Raw genomic sequence first — 12,462 nt, 5'->3', positions numbered from 1 at the left:
GGGGAGGGGAGGGGAGGGGAGGGGAGGAGAGGAGTGAGAAGAGTGAGGAGGGGCCAAACAGCCCCTCTTATGGTGTGCCTTATTTTTACTGTTGCTAGGTAACTGGGGAGGAGTCTAGCCTGAAGGTCAGAAGCTTGGGACATTGCCTACGTGTGACTACTAACCATGCTTCTCTTGTGGGGGGGCTGTGGGGGGCAGTAACAGGAGCCAGGGTTCCAGGAGACATGAGAGAACTCTTTCAGTCCCATGTAGGTGAATTATCACCACTGGTTCTCGGAGTTCAACATCTAGCTTCAACTGGAAATCAGGCTGTCTGTGCATATAGCCCAATGCCCAACAGTTCACCAGAGAATGTGTAGGAGGAAGTGGGAGCTCTCTCGTAGTACTGGAGAGTGAGGAAACACAGAACCAGTAAGTAGACACACAACAAAAGTGGGAACAAGGTAGAGAGAGACACAGGACAGTTGGAGGCTCACAAGTCAAACCTGGGACCATATAAGCAGAAAAAGTAAAGTGTGTAAGTAAAGATGCACAAGTCCATAATAAAGCTAGAGACAAGTAAGAATGGGCAACTTGTTCCCAGGTAACACGTAGGTGCTCCACCCCAAGGAAGTGAAGCTCACCGTTCTGCTTCTCAAGCACACACTGTACCTAGTGTCTAGAAAGAGAAGCAGGGCAGAACTGACAACAGTGGACAATGACAAACACTACTGGGTGATGAAGGCTGGCACCATTTATGATGCCATGGTGACAGTGGGCGCCCTGATGTCATATGGGGAGGTGGCAGGCATATTACCTCTGTGCTCTTCCTCCTAATAAGTCATAACCCCTCTCTAACCACAAAGACAGCACTAGGCAAACCTCAACCAAGAGACATTCTATGAGTACCTGATGGTACTCGTCACATCTGTCAAGGCCACCCAAAACACCCGATCTTAGCACTTGCTATGGCCAAGAGGAGCCTGAGGATGGAAGGTGACTGATGTAATGGGGAATCTTCAGTGGGGTCCTGGGACATGAAAGGTCACTAGGTAAAAGTCTGTACTGCTCACTGGCACTCTAAATCCTGGATACATGTTGCCCTGTGGCACACTCTTGCAAGAAGTGGAAGCCAGTGTCCCAGGCCATTCAACACAAATGTGTCTATTTCATGCAGTATCACAAGGACAAGGTGAGTGATGCCTGGTCAGGGGCCCAAGGGATGCTGGCATGGCCTTCCTCACGCATTTGGAAGTGTGCTCAGGGCTCACTGAAGTCCTCTCAGGCTCTGCTTGGCTGTGGAGAGACTAACCTGCTCATCAGGGCGGGCGGGGAGAGTGGGTTTGTAACGAACAACTAGATATAATTGAATGTTCTGGAGCAGGAGAATCACGTGACATCTCTCTGCTCTGCACTTAAGAATGACCCTCCTAAAACACAGGTAGAGTTCAGGAGCGAGGTGAGCATGTGGCAAGTTGCCCTGGCAATCAGAGGGAATAGCAGTTGTGTATTGATTACAGACACATCTGGACATGCCTGCATCCACGGTGCTCAATAATCTTCTTGGTTGGCTGGGGGTCAAAGGACATTGCCTACAGCTAGACACGGAGACACAAGGAGGTAGTGGAGCAGCAGCATGGGGTCAAAAGACAGCAGTGAGCAACACACCCCAGATAATGGGGCCTGCTTAAATCTATCCAAAAGAAAAATTCCTGTTCTAGACTTTAATCATTTACAGTTAATGGAAAGGAGAACTCCTCCATTACCTTCACTCTGAAAAGTCTCTTAGCCATTTCTTTATTAACTCTGTTGGGTCAATTTTCAAGTCAATGTTTCCTATTCATCCCGAACCTACCGGGATGAAATGCTATCACCTCCAGACACTAATTCAGAAAAAAAGTGCAAGGTTCTCCTGGAGCTGCTTTTCCAGAGACAAAATGTTGTTCCTCAGGATGCAGCATCAGCACCAAGCCCCTCTCTCAGATTAGAGAGTACTAAGTGACTCTCATCACAGAAGGTGTCGGGTGCGAGACCCAAGGCATCAGGAACAAGGTGAAGGCGGACAGAAAGAGGTCCAGCCTTGTCTTAAAGCCCACTATGGAAGGGCAGACACACGTCTTTTCTACAGACTGGAGTGACAGAATGGCCCCATTGGTTTCTTTGTGGTGGGTGATGTGCCTTCATCCCTTCAAGGTTAATGTAGAAGAAGACCTCCTGTGTCACTGGGGACAAGCTGTTCGTGTCTTGAGTGGATCTGGGGCCGGGGGAGTGTATCAAGAATTTCTCTGTAGACATCAGTAAACACTGGGTATGTGCCTAGAGCGCTCAACTGCTTCCAGCCCACGAAGCCACCACCTTCTGCTCTCCTGTTGTTCTTTGTCTCCACCCCACCCTCAGGGCACCTTCCCTTCCAAGACCCAGGGTGCCGGTTCCCCATCTCTTCAGATCAGGACCAGAATAGCTTTCGGCTCCAGATGGCTGGTACACTTGGCCCAGCCTTCCTCCACCCTTTGCCAATCCTTGTAGCTTCCTAGCAGCACTGAGATGTAGCTGCCTGTGAGAAAGAAGCCTGGGAGGGAAGATGAGCCCCCTAGTGCCTCCCAGCAAAGCCAGTATTTCAGGTAACCGTTTGCTCCCGACTGGCCCCTTTATCCCTTATTGTCTGATGGGAGGAGAAAGAGGATAAAGCTGGTCATCCTTGTTTCAAAAACGGTGAGAAGACCAGGCTTAGGTGAAGGAACCTGGGGCACACAGACAGTCACATGCTGCTGGGCGTTTCTTCCTCTGGCTTTACAAGAATTCCTTGCATGTGATCTAACAGGAGCTCAGAGCATTTAGATATGCACCTAGGGACTGGAACCTGGCATTGGGAAATACCAGGTTCCAGTGCCGTTTTTTTATTCTGTGCGATGCTCCTCCCTGTAAAAAAGTGACCCTGACAGGGAAGGGAGGTGTTAGAGTGTGAATACAGAGCAAGAAGGAGGTTAACCCCAAGGTCGGTTGAGAATGGAAACCTCTGGGTTTGCAGCGCTGGCAATGGAACCCAGGATGTCCCACACGGGACGCCAGTGCCCTAAAACAGAGCTATAGCCCAGCTCCAAAGAGGTGAAAGTTTAGCCTATGGTGTGGAGAGGCGGAGACTTTGAAAAATGACTAATATTAAATTAGTTCATTAGGGTGAATTTATAAGGAGAAGTCAGGAGGCCACACAGACAGGTATGTTCTTGGCATGATGTGATCGATTAAGCTTGAACCATATTTAGATTTTTCAGCCTCCGAAGCTGAGCTAAATGAACTTCTCTCTTAATAAAATGGCCTGCCACAGGCACATCGTTAGAGTAATGGCAAACAAATGAATACAGGGCAGAAACAAGAGGAGAGAAAGATATTTTGCTCTTAAGTAAGACGTTTCAAAACAACCGCCCAAGTCTGTGGGAACAAGGAAACTGCCTCACACGCGGAGTCTCTATAAAGCTCACTTCGCCAAAGATCAGGGTATTTCCCCAGAGCTAACTGAGCGCACAAATGAATTTTCATAAGGCTTAAGCATCAAAGGCTACGCCTGCAGCTCACCAGGATCCCACTAAGCAACACAAACATTTCAAGTCTCAGTAAATACAAAGACATTGCTGCCACTGCCTTGCCTTTGATTTCCTGCAGTGGTTTGCATGTGCAATCAGCTGTCCGGCATTTTCAATTCTCATTTCCCTTGGTACAAATTTCCTGCTGTAAAATTGTCAAGAGAGTCAGAAAGCAGGGAGAGGTGCGATTAGACACTCAGGATGTGCACACACCTCTGGGCAGAGTGAGTGGCCCTGGTTCTGGAGGGCCTGGGAACACATTCTGTGGGTAAAATGACAGCAAGGGGAGCCAAGGAGGGGCTAGAACTCTGAGCTAGTGCTTTCTCTGACACACTAAGCTGTCCTACAAATTCCCCGTTGGGACTGGTTAAATACAGAGGTGTCTTGGAAAGACCTTTGGTGAGAACTTTGCAATCCAGACTGTGTCTGTTTTGTCTGCCCGGGCCTCACAAAACCATTGTGGGCAGGTGGGGCCACCAAGAGCCTTTCCAGGGCATTTGGCTGGACTTCAAAATCTTAAGTAGTGGAGTGAGCTGAGTGCTGGAGTTTCAGACAATTACCATGACATAAACGGGAGATGGGTGAACGTCAGACACAGCCTCCTTATCCCCCCTGCCCTGGACTTACTCTTCATGGGGAAATCCTTTGCCCAAGTGTCTTTTCACTGCATGCTAGATAAGTCTCCTAGGGTTCCCCTAGCAACTACCACAAGCGGAGTGTCTAAAACCAACAGGCACTGATTTCTCATTATGGAGCCTAGAAACCCATGTCAGTGTATGGGCAGGGCTGTGCTCTCTCCACACGCTGCAGGGACGGCGTCCTGCTTCAGTCCCTTGAGTTTCCGGCAGTTCAGTTCCAGACCTGTTGGCATTCCTTGCAGAAGAGTGCCTCTCTACCCTCTGCCTTGGTGACCACCCAGCTTCTGCCCTGTGTGGCTCTAAGACTCTCTCCTCATAACGAAGCCATTCGCCAAAGTAGAGACTCACCTTAACCTGAATCTATTTGCACTTGATCCATATCCACAGGTTCAAAGACTTGGGTGGATATCTAAGGGGGCACTATTTATATCCACTATATTTTTTGATATGATTCTGATAATAATTTTGATATAATAACTTGAAAGCCTGTACTTGCTGTATTTTCATACTTTTAAAATAGCTACTTATTGCATACTTCGAATGCCCAGTTTGGATTGTGTGTTTGTGTCAGTTCCCTCATGCATGGGCACGCGAGTACACAGGCATGTTTGCATACATACTCAAACATGTGTATGTGGTGTGCACATCTCTGTTGATATGGGCGTGTGAGGTTTACAGTGATTGTGTTGGTAAGTCTATGTATTGTATTAGTTGACTTTTTGTGACAAATGCCGGAGAGAACCATTTGTTAAATAGAGGAGGTTTTGGTTCATACTATATTTGACTCAGTGGTTGGGCTCTAAGTATAGTGATTTCATAGAGGAAGAAGAGGCAGAGGAGGAGGAGGAAGGGGAGGAGGAAGAGGAGAAAGAGGAAGAGGAGGAAGAGGAGGAGGAGGAAGAGGAAGAGGAGGAAGAGGAAGAAGAGGCAGAGGAGGAGGAGGAGGAGGAGGAGGAGGAGGAGGAAGAGGAGGCAGACTCATTGCATGACATCTAAAAGTAAAAGAAGAGCCAGAAAGGGATCTCATCTGTTCCAGCATCTCCTTCAAGAGCATTCCTAGGTGGTCTAACTTCCTCCAGTGAAGCCTCGCCTGGTAAAGGTCCCAGTCCTCTCTAGCACATGGTCTGGTAGCCAGGCCTAAAGCAGGGGGCCTTGGGGGACATTCCACATCTGGTCTGAAGCAGAATGCATGTATGTTTGTGCAGTATGGATGTCTTCAAGTTTAAGAAGTTTTAGCTAAATGTGTTGTTGGCATCCTTTCCTGAGGGAACACACTCAACACCTGAACATTCACAGCCTCATCTAGTGTGTGTGTGTGTGTGTGTGTGTGTGTGTGTGTGTGTGTGTGTGTGTGTGTGATCATGTCACTTCCCAAGGGAAGAGCGTCAGACTCAGGAAACAAATGGCCAAATGGCCACTTGAGAGAATATTCAATTAGAGTCAATAGCAGAACCCGCGACCCAGATGAGGGGTGGTTGGCAGAGGCAGCTCATTCTCTTCATGCCTGTGACAGTGTTGCTGGGGACAGGGTGCAGCAGAAATTCTTTCCTGCATGTTCTGTGGCGTTGTCTATGAGTCCTCGCCTTGTGGATTTGTGGTATCTCAGAACAAGAAACTCCTACCCACGGGCACTGGGAAGGTTTGTAGGTGTCCCATAGCTCTGTGCAAGAACTTGCTTAGGGCCTTTCATGCTGAACAGGGCGGAGTGAATTTGAGCTGATCTGGCCACCCAGGTGAGAGGGGATCCCGGGCCCCAGCCACTGGGTCACAGCAGAATGTAGAGCTTCTCTCCCACTACAACTTAAGAATAAAGGAAACATGGCAAAACATTTCTAAGTGGGTCCCCTGCCAAGAGAGCAGCAGTTAGTGTTGTTACTGGAAGAAGACAGGTGCTCTCTTTGGCTGCTGGGACAGACAGGGTGTGTTCCAGCAGATCCCAGGCATAAGAGCTGTCTGAGGGCACAGTCCTCATGGTTGTGCAATGGGTATGGGGTTGGTGGAAGGGCTTCCCCCTGGGCTGGAGAAGTTATAATGACTCTGTTCAGACTCTGGATCTATTATTTACCGCTAAGAGTCCAATGGTAATAAGCATGCTGCCTACAAGGGTCCTTTGAGGCCCAAGCAGAGAAGCCAGACACAGTATGGATTGGGAGCTCACCAAAATCTTTACACGATGCCTGTGTTCTTCCTGTTGAAGAACACACAGGGCAGCTCCGTATGGTGTGGAAGGTCAAGCTGTCAGAGAAACACAGTGTGTGGAAATCCTCACTGAACACCCTCCCCCAACCCCCAGCTTCCCAGGGTACACAGCAGAGGTGCTATCTGCAGAGCACCGCCACAGGTAACTTCTTAAAAGGCACGAGCATGCCTCTCATTAACATCCTTTGTGTATTTTTATAGCAACAGAAACTTTCAGCTCCAAAAACCAGAGTAATGACTCAACCTGATTGGCGAAGCCATGTCACAGCTTCAGGATTCTCTTTTCCTTTCCTTTTTTTTTTTTTTTTTTTAATGTTATTTACAATTCACCTTTAATCACCCCGAGTTGGTGACTTCAACTGCAGCGGGGAGAGCCATGAGCATTTCAGGTCAGACGATTAGCCCCCATTTTGCTGAACTTAGAAAAATAAAAATTTCCTAGCCAGATCATGAACTATCTTGATTTTGGAGTATCACAATGGGAGGGACCATTTTGGCATGGAGTGGCACACCAGTGAATAGGAGTCTCTCCAGGACAGACATTGTAGGTAAATGTGCCTTCAAATCCCCCTAGCCCCCAAAACCCCCACAGAGCTAACCATGCCCTGGATTTGTCTTAATGTTTCCTTTCCTTTCTCTGTAGTTTTCCTCTGAGCAGCAAGGCACTCCGTTCTTGGCCTCCCACGGAGGACCTGTGCTGGATTGATTATTGCATGCTTGCTCCTGTGCCTCTGATCCCCACCTCCCTCACTCCCCTAGGGGATGCTGGCAGCAGCTGTGTGTCCACTGTAGCTCTGCTGTTCTCAGGGGCTGCTGGCCCAGAAGGAGCAGGTGTGAAGTCAGCAGAGCCCAGTAAGCGTCTGGTACCTGGAGGGCACGGGAAACAAGCTTGCTTTCTGGCCACAGAGAGGGTTTCCAACTCAAATGGAACTGTCCTTATGAAAGCCATCACTTTGTACAATGAAAACACACAAATACAAAATTTTAAAAGCTAAAATTAAATATAAAACTCCAGGTGAAACAAGCCCATCAAATCCAGAAGCATACTTTGAGCTACTGTGTAAGTTATAAGACAATGTATTTTTGTTTCATAAAAATGACAAATCTCACAATTTAAAAATTTTAATGAATGTAAGAGTAGTTGGACTTGAGTTTGAAATTTAGCAAGCTAGCAAAAGAAAAATAATATTCTAATAATGCCATTGTAGGCTCAGCTGATCTATATTGCTGTACAAGAAACATAGTCTGATTTATTTTGCCTTGGGTTTTTAAGATTGGGTCTCATGCAGCCCTGGCTGATCCCAAGGATGGCTTTAATTAAGGAATACCTTGAGTTCCTAAGTTTCCTGCCTCCACCCTCCAAGTGCTGGGATTACAGTTAAGCGCTGCCATACCACTTCTCACAGGATATTTATAGGGGCTAGGCATTTATTTTTTTTCACAATCTATCTTTATTCTAACTAACAAATAACACATACACACATATGGTATCCAATGAAATGTTTTGATATATTACAGATTGCAGAACAGCCATTACAACTCAGGATAATTGATAGACTTTTATTTCTGATGAGAACATTTCAGTGCGCGCAGCCTTTCTGAGCCTGCAGGGTATTAGTAGCTATAGCCACACTGCTGGACAACACTCAACCCATTCCTGTTGCTGTTGAAATTTGGGTTTCCAGCACCCACCAGCCAGCCTCTGGCTGTTTTCTCTCTGCTTCTGAGTTCAGGTTCCTGAGACTCACAGAGACTTGAGACGCTGTAGACGTTATCTTTTGGGACCTGGCTGTCTCACCAAGCACACCATTTTCTATCACGATGCGATAGAAGCGGAGACATGACTTGGTGTCAAAAATGATTTTGTTCAGTTTCCTACTGCACACAACCACAAGTCTCCTGGCGGCTGAATTGGAGGGAACTGGAGACAGCTGAACAAGTTCCCACATCAAATTGTGGCATCATTTTGCTTATAAGAGGTACATCAAACAAAATATCAACTTCTTTATTCAGACATCATTTTGTTGTTAAATTATGAACCACAAGGTGGTGCCACCTGTCACCTATTAAAACATTTACTATTCAACAACAACAACAACAACAACAACAACAACAACAGGGCTGGCAAGATGACTTAGTGGATAAAGGTGATTGGAGCCAAATCTGCCAATCTAACCTCAAGCTCTGATTCCCCAAGGTTGTCTTCTGACCTCCACATGTTTGCTATGGCACTGTGGTAATACACACACACACACACACACACACACACACACACACACACACACACACACGAGAGAGAGAGAGAGAGAGAGAGAGAGAGAGAGAGAGAGAGAGAGAGAGAGAGAGAGAGGCACACACAAATGTACAGAAAACATTTGAAAGACTNGAGAGAGAGAGAGAGAGAGAGAGAGAGAGAGAGAGAGAGAGAGAGAGAGAGGCACACACAAATGTACAGAAAACATTTGAAAGACTGCAAATGTGAGGGGGGCTATGGAGAAAGCCGAACCTTGCTCATTGTTGATGGGGAGGTGAAATACTGCGGTCGTTTTGAACAACGATGTAGTTATTACTCAAAAATTAAAAGTAGACTTACCATACATCTAGCGGTTTTATTTCTTTGTATATACCCCAGAAAACTTCTTTTTCTTTCTTTTACTGAAAATAGATTTTTTTTCATACGACATATTTTTATGGTTCTCTCCCCCAACTCCTCCAAGTTTCCGTTCACCTTCTCTTCTGAATCCACACCTTTTCTGTCTGGGGTCAGAAAACAAATATGCATTTAAAGAATAGCAATAAAATAAATTAAACATGTAAACAAAATAAAATGAAACGAAACGAACCAGAATAGAACAAAACAAACAAACAGAAGAAAAAAGAGCCAAAGAAAAGGTCCAAAATGCACACCTGTTGGTTCACACAGGCACCTCCCCAAAACACAAAACTAGAAGCCATAATAAATACACACAGGACCTATAAGTTAAACAAACAAACAAACAAACAAACCAAAAAATCCCCGTCAAAACCATATGAAACAAAGAACCTCTAAAGATACCATTGAGTTCGTCTTGTGTTGGCCGTCTGCTTCTTTGCACGGGGCCTGGCCTTAAGAATGCTTGTATCCCTGGTGAGAGTCTGTTGAGAGCTCGTTTTTCCTTGAGAGTGGCTATCAGGCAGACAGTGTTTCTGGGTTAGGGATGGGGCATCTGTCCTCTTCCACTCTCAGTGCCGAGACTCCGGCTGATACAGACCCGTGCAGGCCTGGCGTATGCTGTCCCAGTTTCTGTGCTTGCGCGTGTTGGTTCTGCTGCCTTAGAAGGCCTTGTCCCCAAACCCCAACCCCCCAGCCTACTGGCTCTTACAGTCTTGATGCCTCTTCTGAAGAGTTCCCTAGGCCCCAAGGGCAGGGATTTGATTCAATTTAGAACTCTGTTCCAAGGTCTCTTCCTGTTTATGATCCAGTTGTGTTTCCTTATATTTGTTCTCATCTACTACAGAGGAAGCTTCTGATGGCTGAGCAAAAACTGAACTCTGCGTATAGCAGAACGTTGTTAGGAGTCATTTTATTGCTTGTTCCTTTAGCACCAGATCCCTGGCCTTTCTTGTTTCCGTTTCTCGGCCCCCATCACAGATGCAGTGTCGGGTATGGGTTCCATTTCGTGGAGGGGGCCTTAAATCCAGTCAGACACTGGTTGGTTGCTCCTGCAAGCTTCGAGGCACTATTGCAGTAGCATGTCATGCAGTCAGGTCATCATTGTACCGTGACGACTCTGTGGCTGTGTTGGTGCTTACTTTTCTCCTGTGGTAGCATGCAGAGTACCTCCCAAGAGAGTGAACACTAGTCCATAGGGGTGAGGATCTAGGTGGGCACTGACTTGACTCCGCCATGTTTAAGGGTGTCTTCAGAAACAGGGCCTGGCTGTCAGTTTGTGAAGAACAACAAGTAGTCTGGGTTCTGTGTGTGTGGGGTGTGTGTCCTTGGGGCCAGGATCCTTTGGCCAAGAGCTCTACCAGATGTAATCCATTCCCAACACTGGAAACGTCATTTGGTGATGAGATGAGAGATGTCCAGTTGGGGCTTCTTTTACCCTGTTGTTTGCCAGTTTATTTAGATCGCCTTCATAGATGTGCATGTTTTAGGATGCTTGTACTGTATTAGGTTTCCATACTAGCCCTTAAATGGCCCTTAGTTTTAGCTATCCCTCTCCGTATTCCCTCCCTCATCCCCTGCTTCCCTTCGATTCCCAGGCTGATCCTCCTACCCCTGCCCCAGGCCATACTGTTTATTCCATTTTCTTCTTCCTAAGGATGCTCATTCCTCCCAACCCCCATTCCCTTTCTCTTTACCTAAGCTTTGTGGTTATATGGATTTTAGCTTGCTTATCAAAGACTTGTCTTCTAACATCCACATATAAGTGAATAAACATATTTATCTTTCTGGGTCTGAGACACCTTACTCTGCTAGATAGTTGTTTATTATTATTATTATTATTATTATTATTATTATTATTATTATTGTTCTTTTTTCCCCCATGTCTTTTTTATTTTGATATTGGATATTTTCTTTATTTACATTTCAATTGTTCCCCCCTTTCCAGGTCTCCCCTTTGGAAATTTCATATCTCATCCCCCCTTCCCCTGCCTCTATGAGGGTTCCTCCCCCATTCCTGTCTTCCTGCCTTGGCATTCCCCTACACTGGGGCATTGAACACCCACAGCCCCAAGGACCGCTCTTCCCACTGACTTCCAACAAGGCCATCCTCTGCCAAGTATGCGGCTGGAGCCATGGGTCCCTCCATGTGTACTGTTTGGTTGGTGGTCCAGTCCCCGGAGCTCCGGGCATCTGGCTGGTTAACATTGTTACTCCCCCTGTGGGGCTGCAAACCCCCTTAGCTCCTTCAGTCCCTTCTCCAACTCCTCCATCGGGGATCCCACACTCAGTCCAATGGTTGGCTGCAACTGCTAGATACTTTTTTGTCAACTTGACACAAGCTAAAGTCATCTGAGAGGAGGGAACCACAGTTAAGAAAATGTTTCCCTGAGACTGGGCTGTAGGCAAGTCTGTAGGGCAGTTTCTTAATAAGTGATTGATGCAGAAGGGCCCAGCCTACTGTGGGCGGGGCCATCCTTGAGCTAGTGGTTCTAGGTTCTATATGAAAGCAGGCTGAGCAAGCCAGGAATCAGCACCCTCCGTGGTTCTGCATCAGCTCCTGCAATAGTAACCTTAACTGAGATACTACAGATTAGTGTTTTCCTAGCTCCATTCAGTTACCTGCAATTTTCATGGTTTCCTTTTTTATTTAAATGGCTGAGTAATATTCCATTGTGTAAATGTACCGCATTTTATTTATCCATTGATATACTGATGGAGATCTAGACTGTTTCCAGTTTCTGGCTATTATGACTAGAGCAGCAATGGATATGGTTAAAAAAAAGTGTCTCTGTGGTCTGGTGAAGTATCCTTTGGGTATATGCTAAAGAAAACAGTACAGTTGGATTTGGGGAATCCACGGTGTTTTAGTGGACTCTAGTTTGTGTCAAGTTGACACATAAAGTCAGCCAGTATTCATGGATTTCTATAGTGGATGTATAAATGTACACTCGCACCAGCAATGGATGAGTGTTCTCCTTACTCCAAATCCTTGCCAGCATCATTTGTTTTATTGATCTCAGCCATTCTGACAAGTGTAATGGGAAAATCTCAAAGTGTTTTTGATTTGCGTTTCCCAGCTAGCTAAGGATGTTGAACATTTAAGAGCTTCTCAGCTACATGTGTTTCCTCTTTTGAGAATTCTGTATTTAGATATGCATACCATTAAAATTGGGTTGCTTTTTTTGATGTTCAGTATTGTGAATTCTTTATATATTTTAGATACTTGCCCTCTATCAGATGTGTATGGGTAAAACCTCTTTTTATTATGTTGCCTGCCACTTTGTCTAAATGATGATGTCCACTGCCATATAGAAGCTTTTCAGTTTCATATGGTCCCACTTACTAATTATTGATCTCAGTGCCTGTACTATTGGTTTTCTGTTCAGGAAGGCTTTTCCTATGCCAGTTAGTT

The sequence above is a fragment of the Mus pahari genome, chromosome 13 (genome assembly GCF_900095145.1).
Source record: "Mus pahari chromosome 13, PAHARI_EIJ_v1.1, whole genome shotgun sequence".
Lineage (NCBI taxonomy): Eukaryota > Metazoa > Chordata > Mammalia > Rodentia > Muridae > Mus > Mus pahari.
This window is presented reverse-complemented; position numbering follows the sequence as displayed.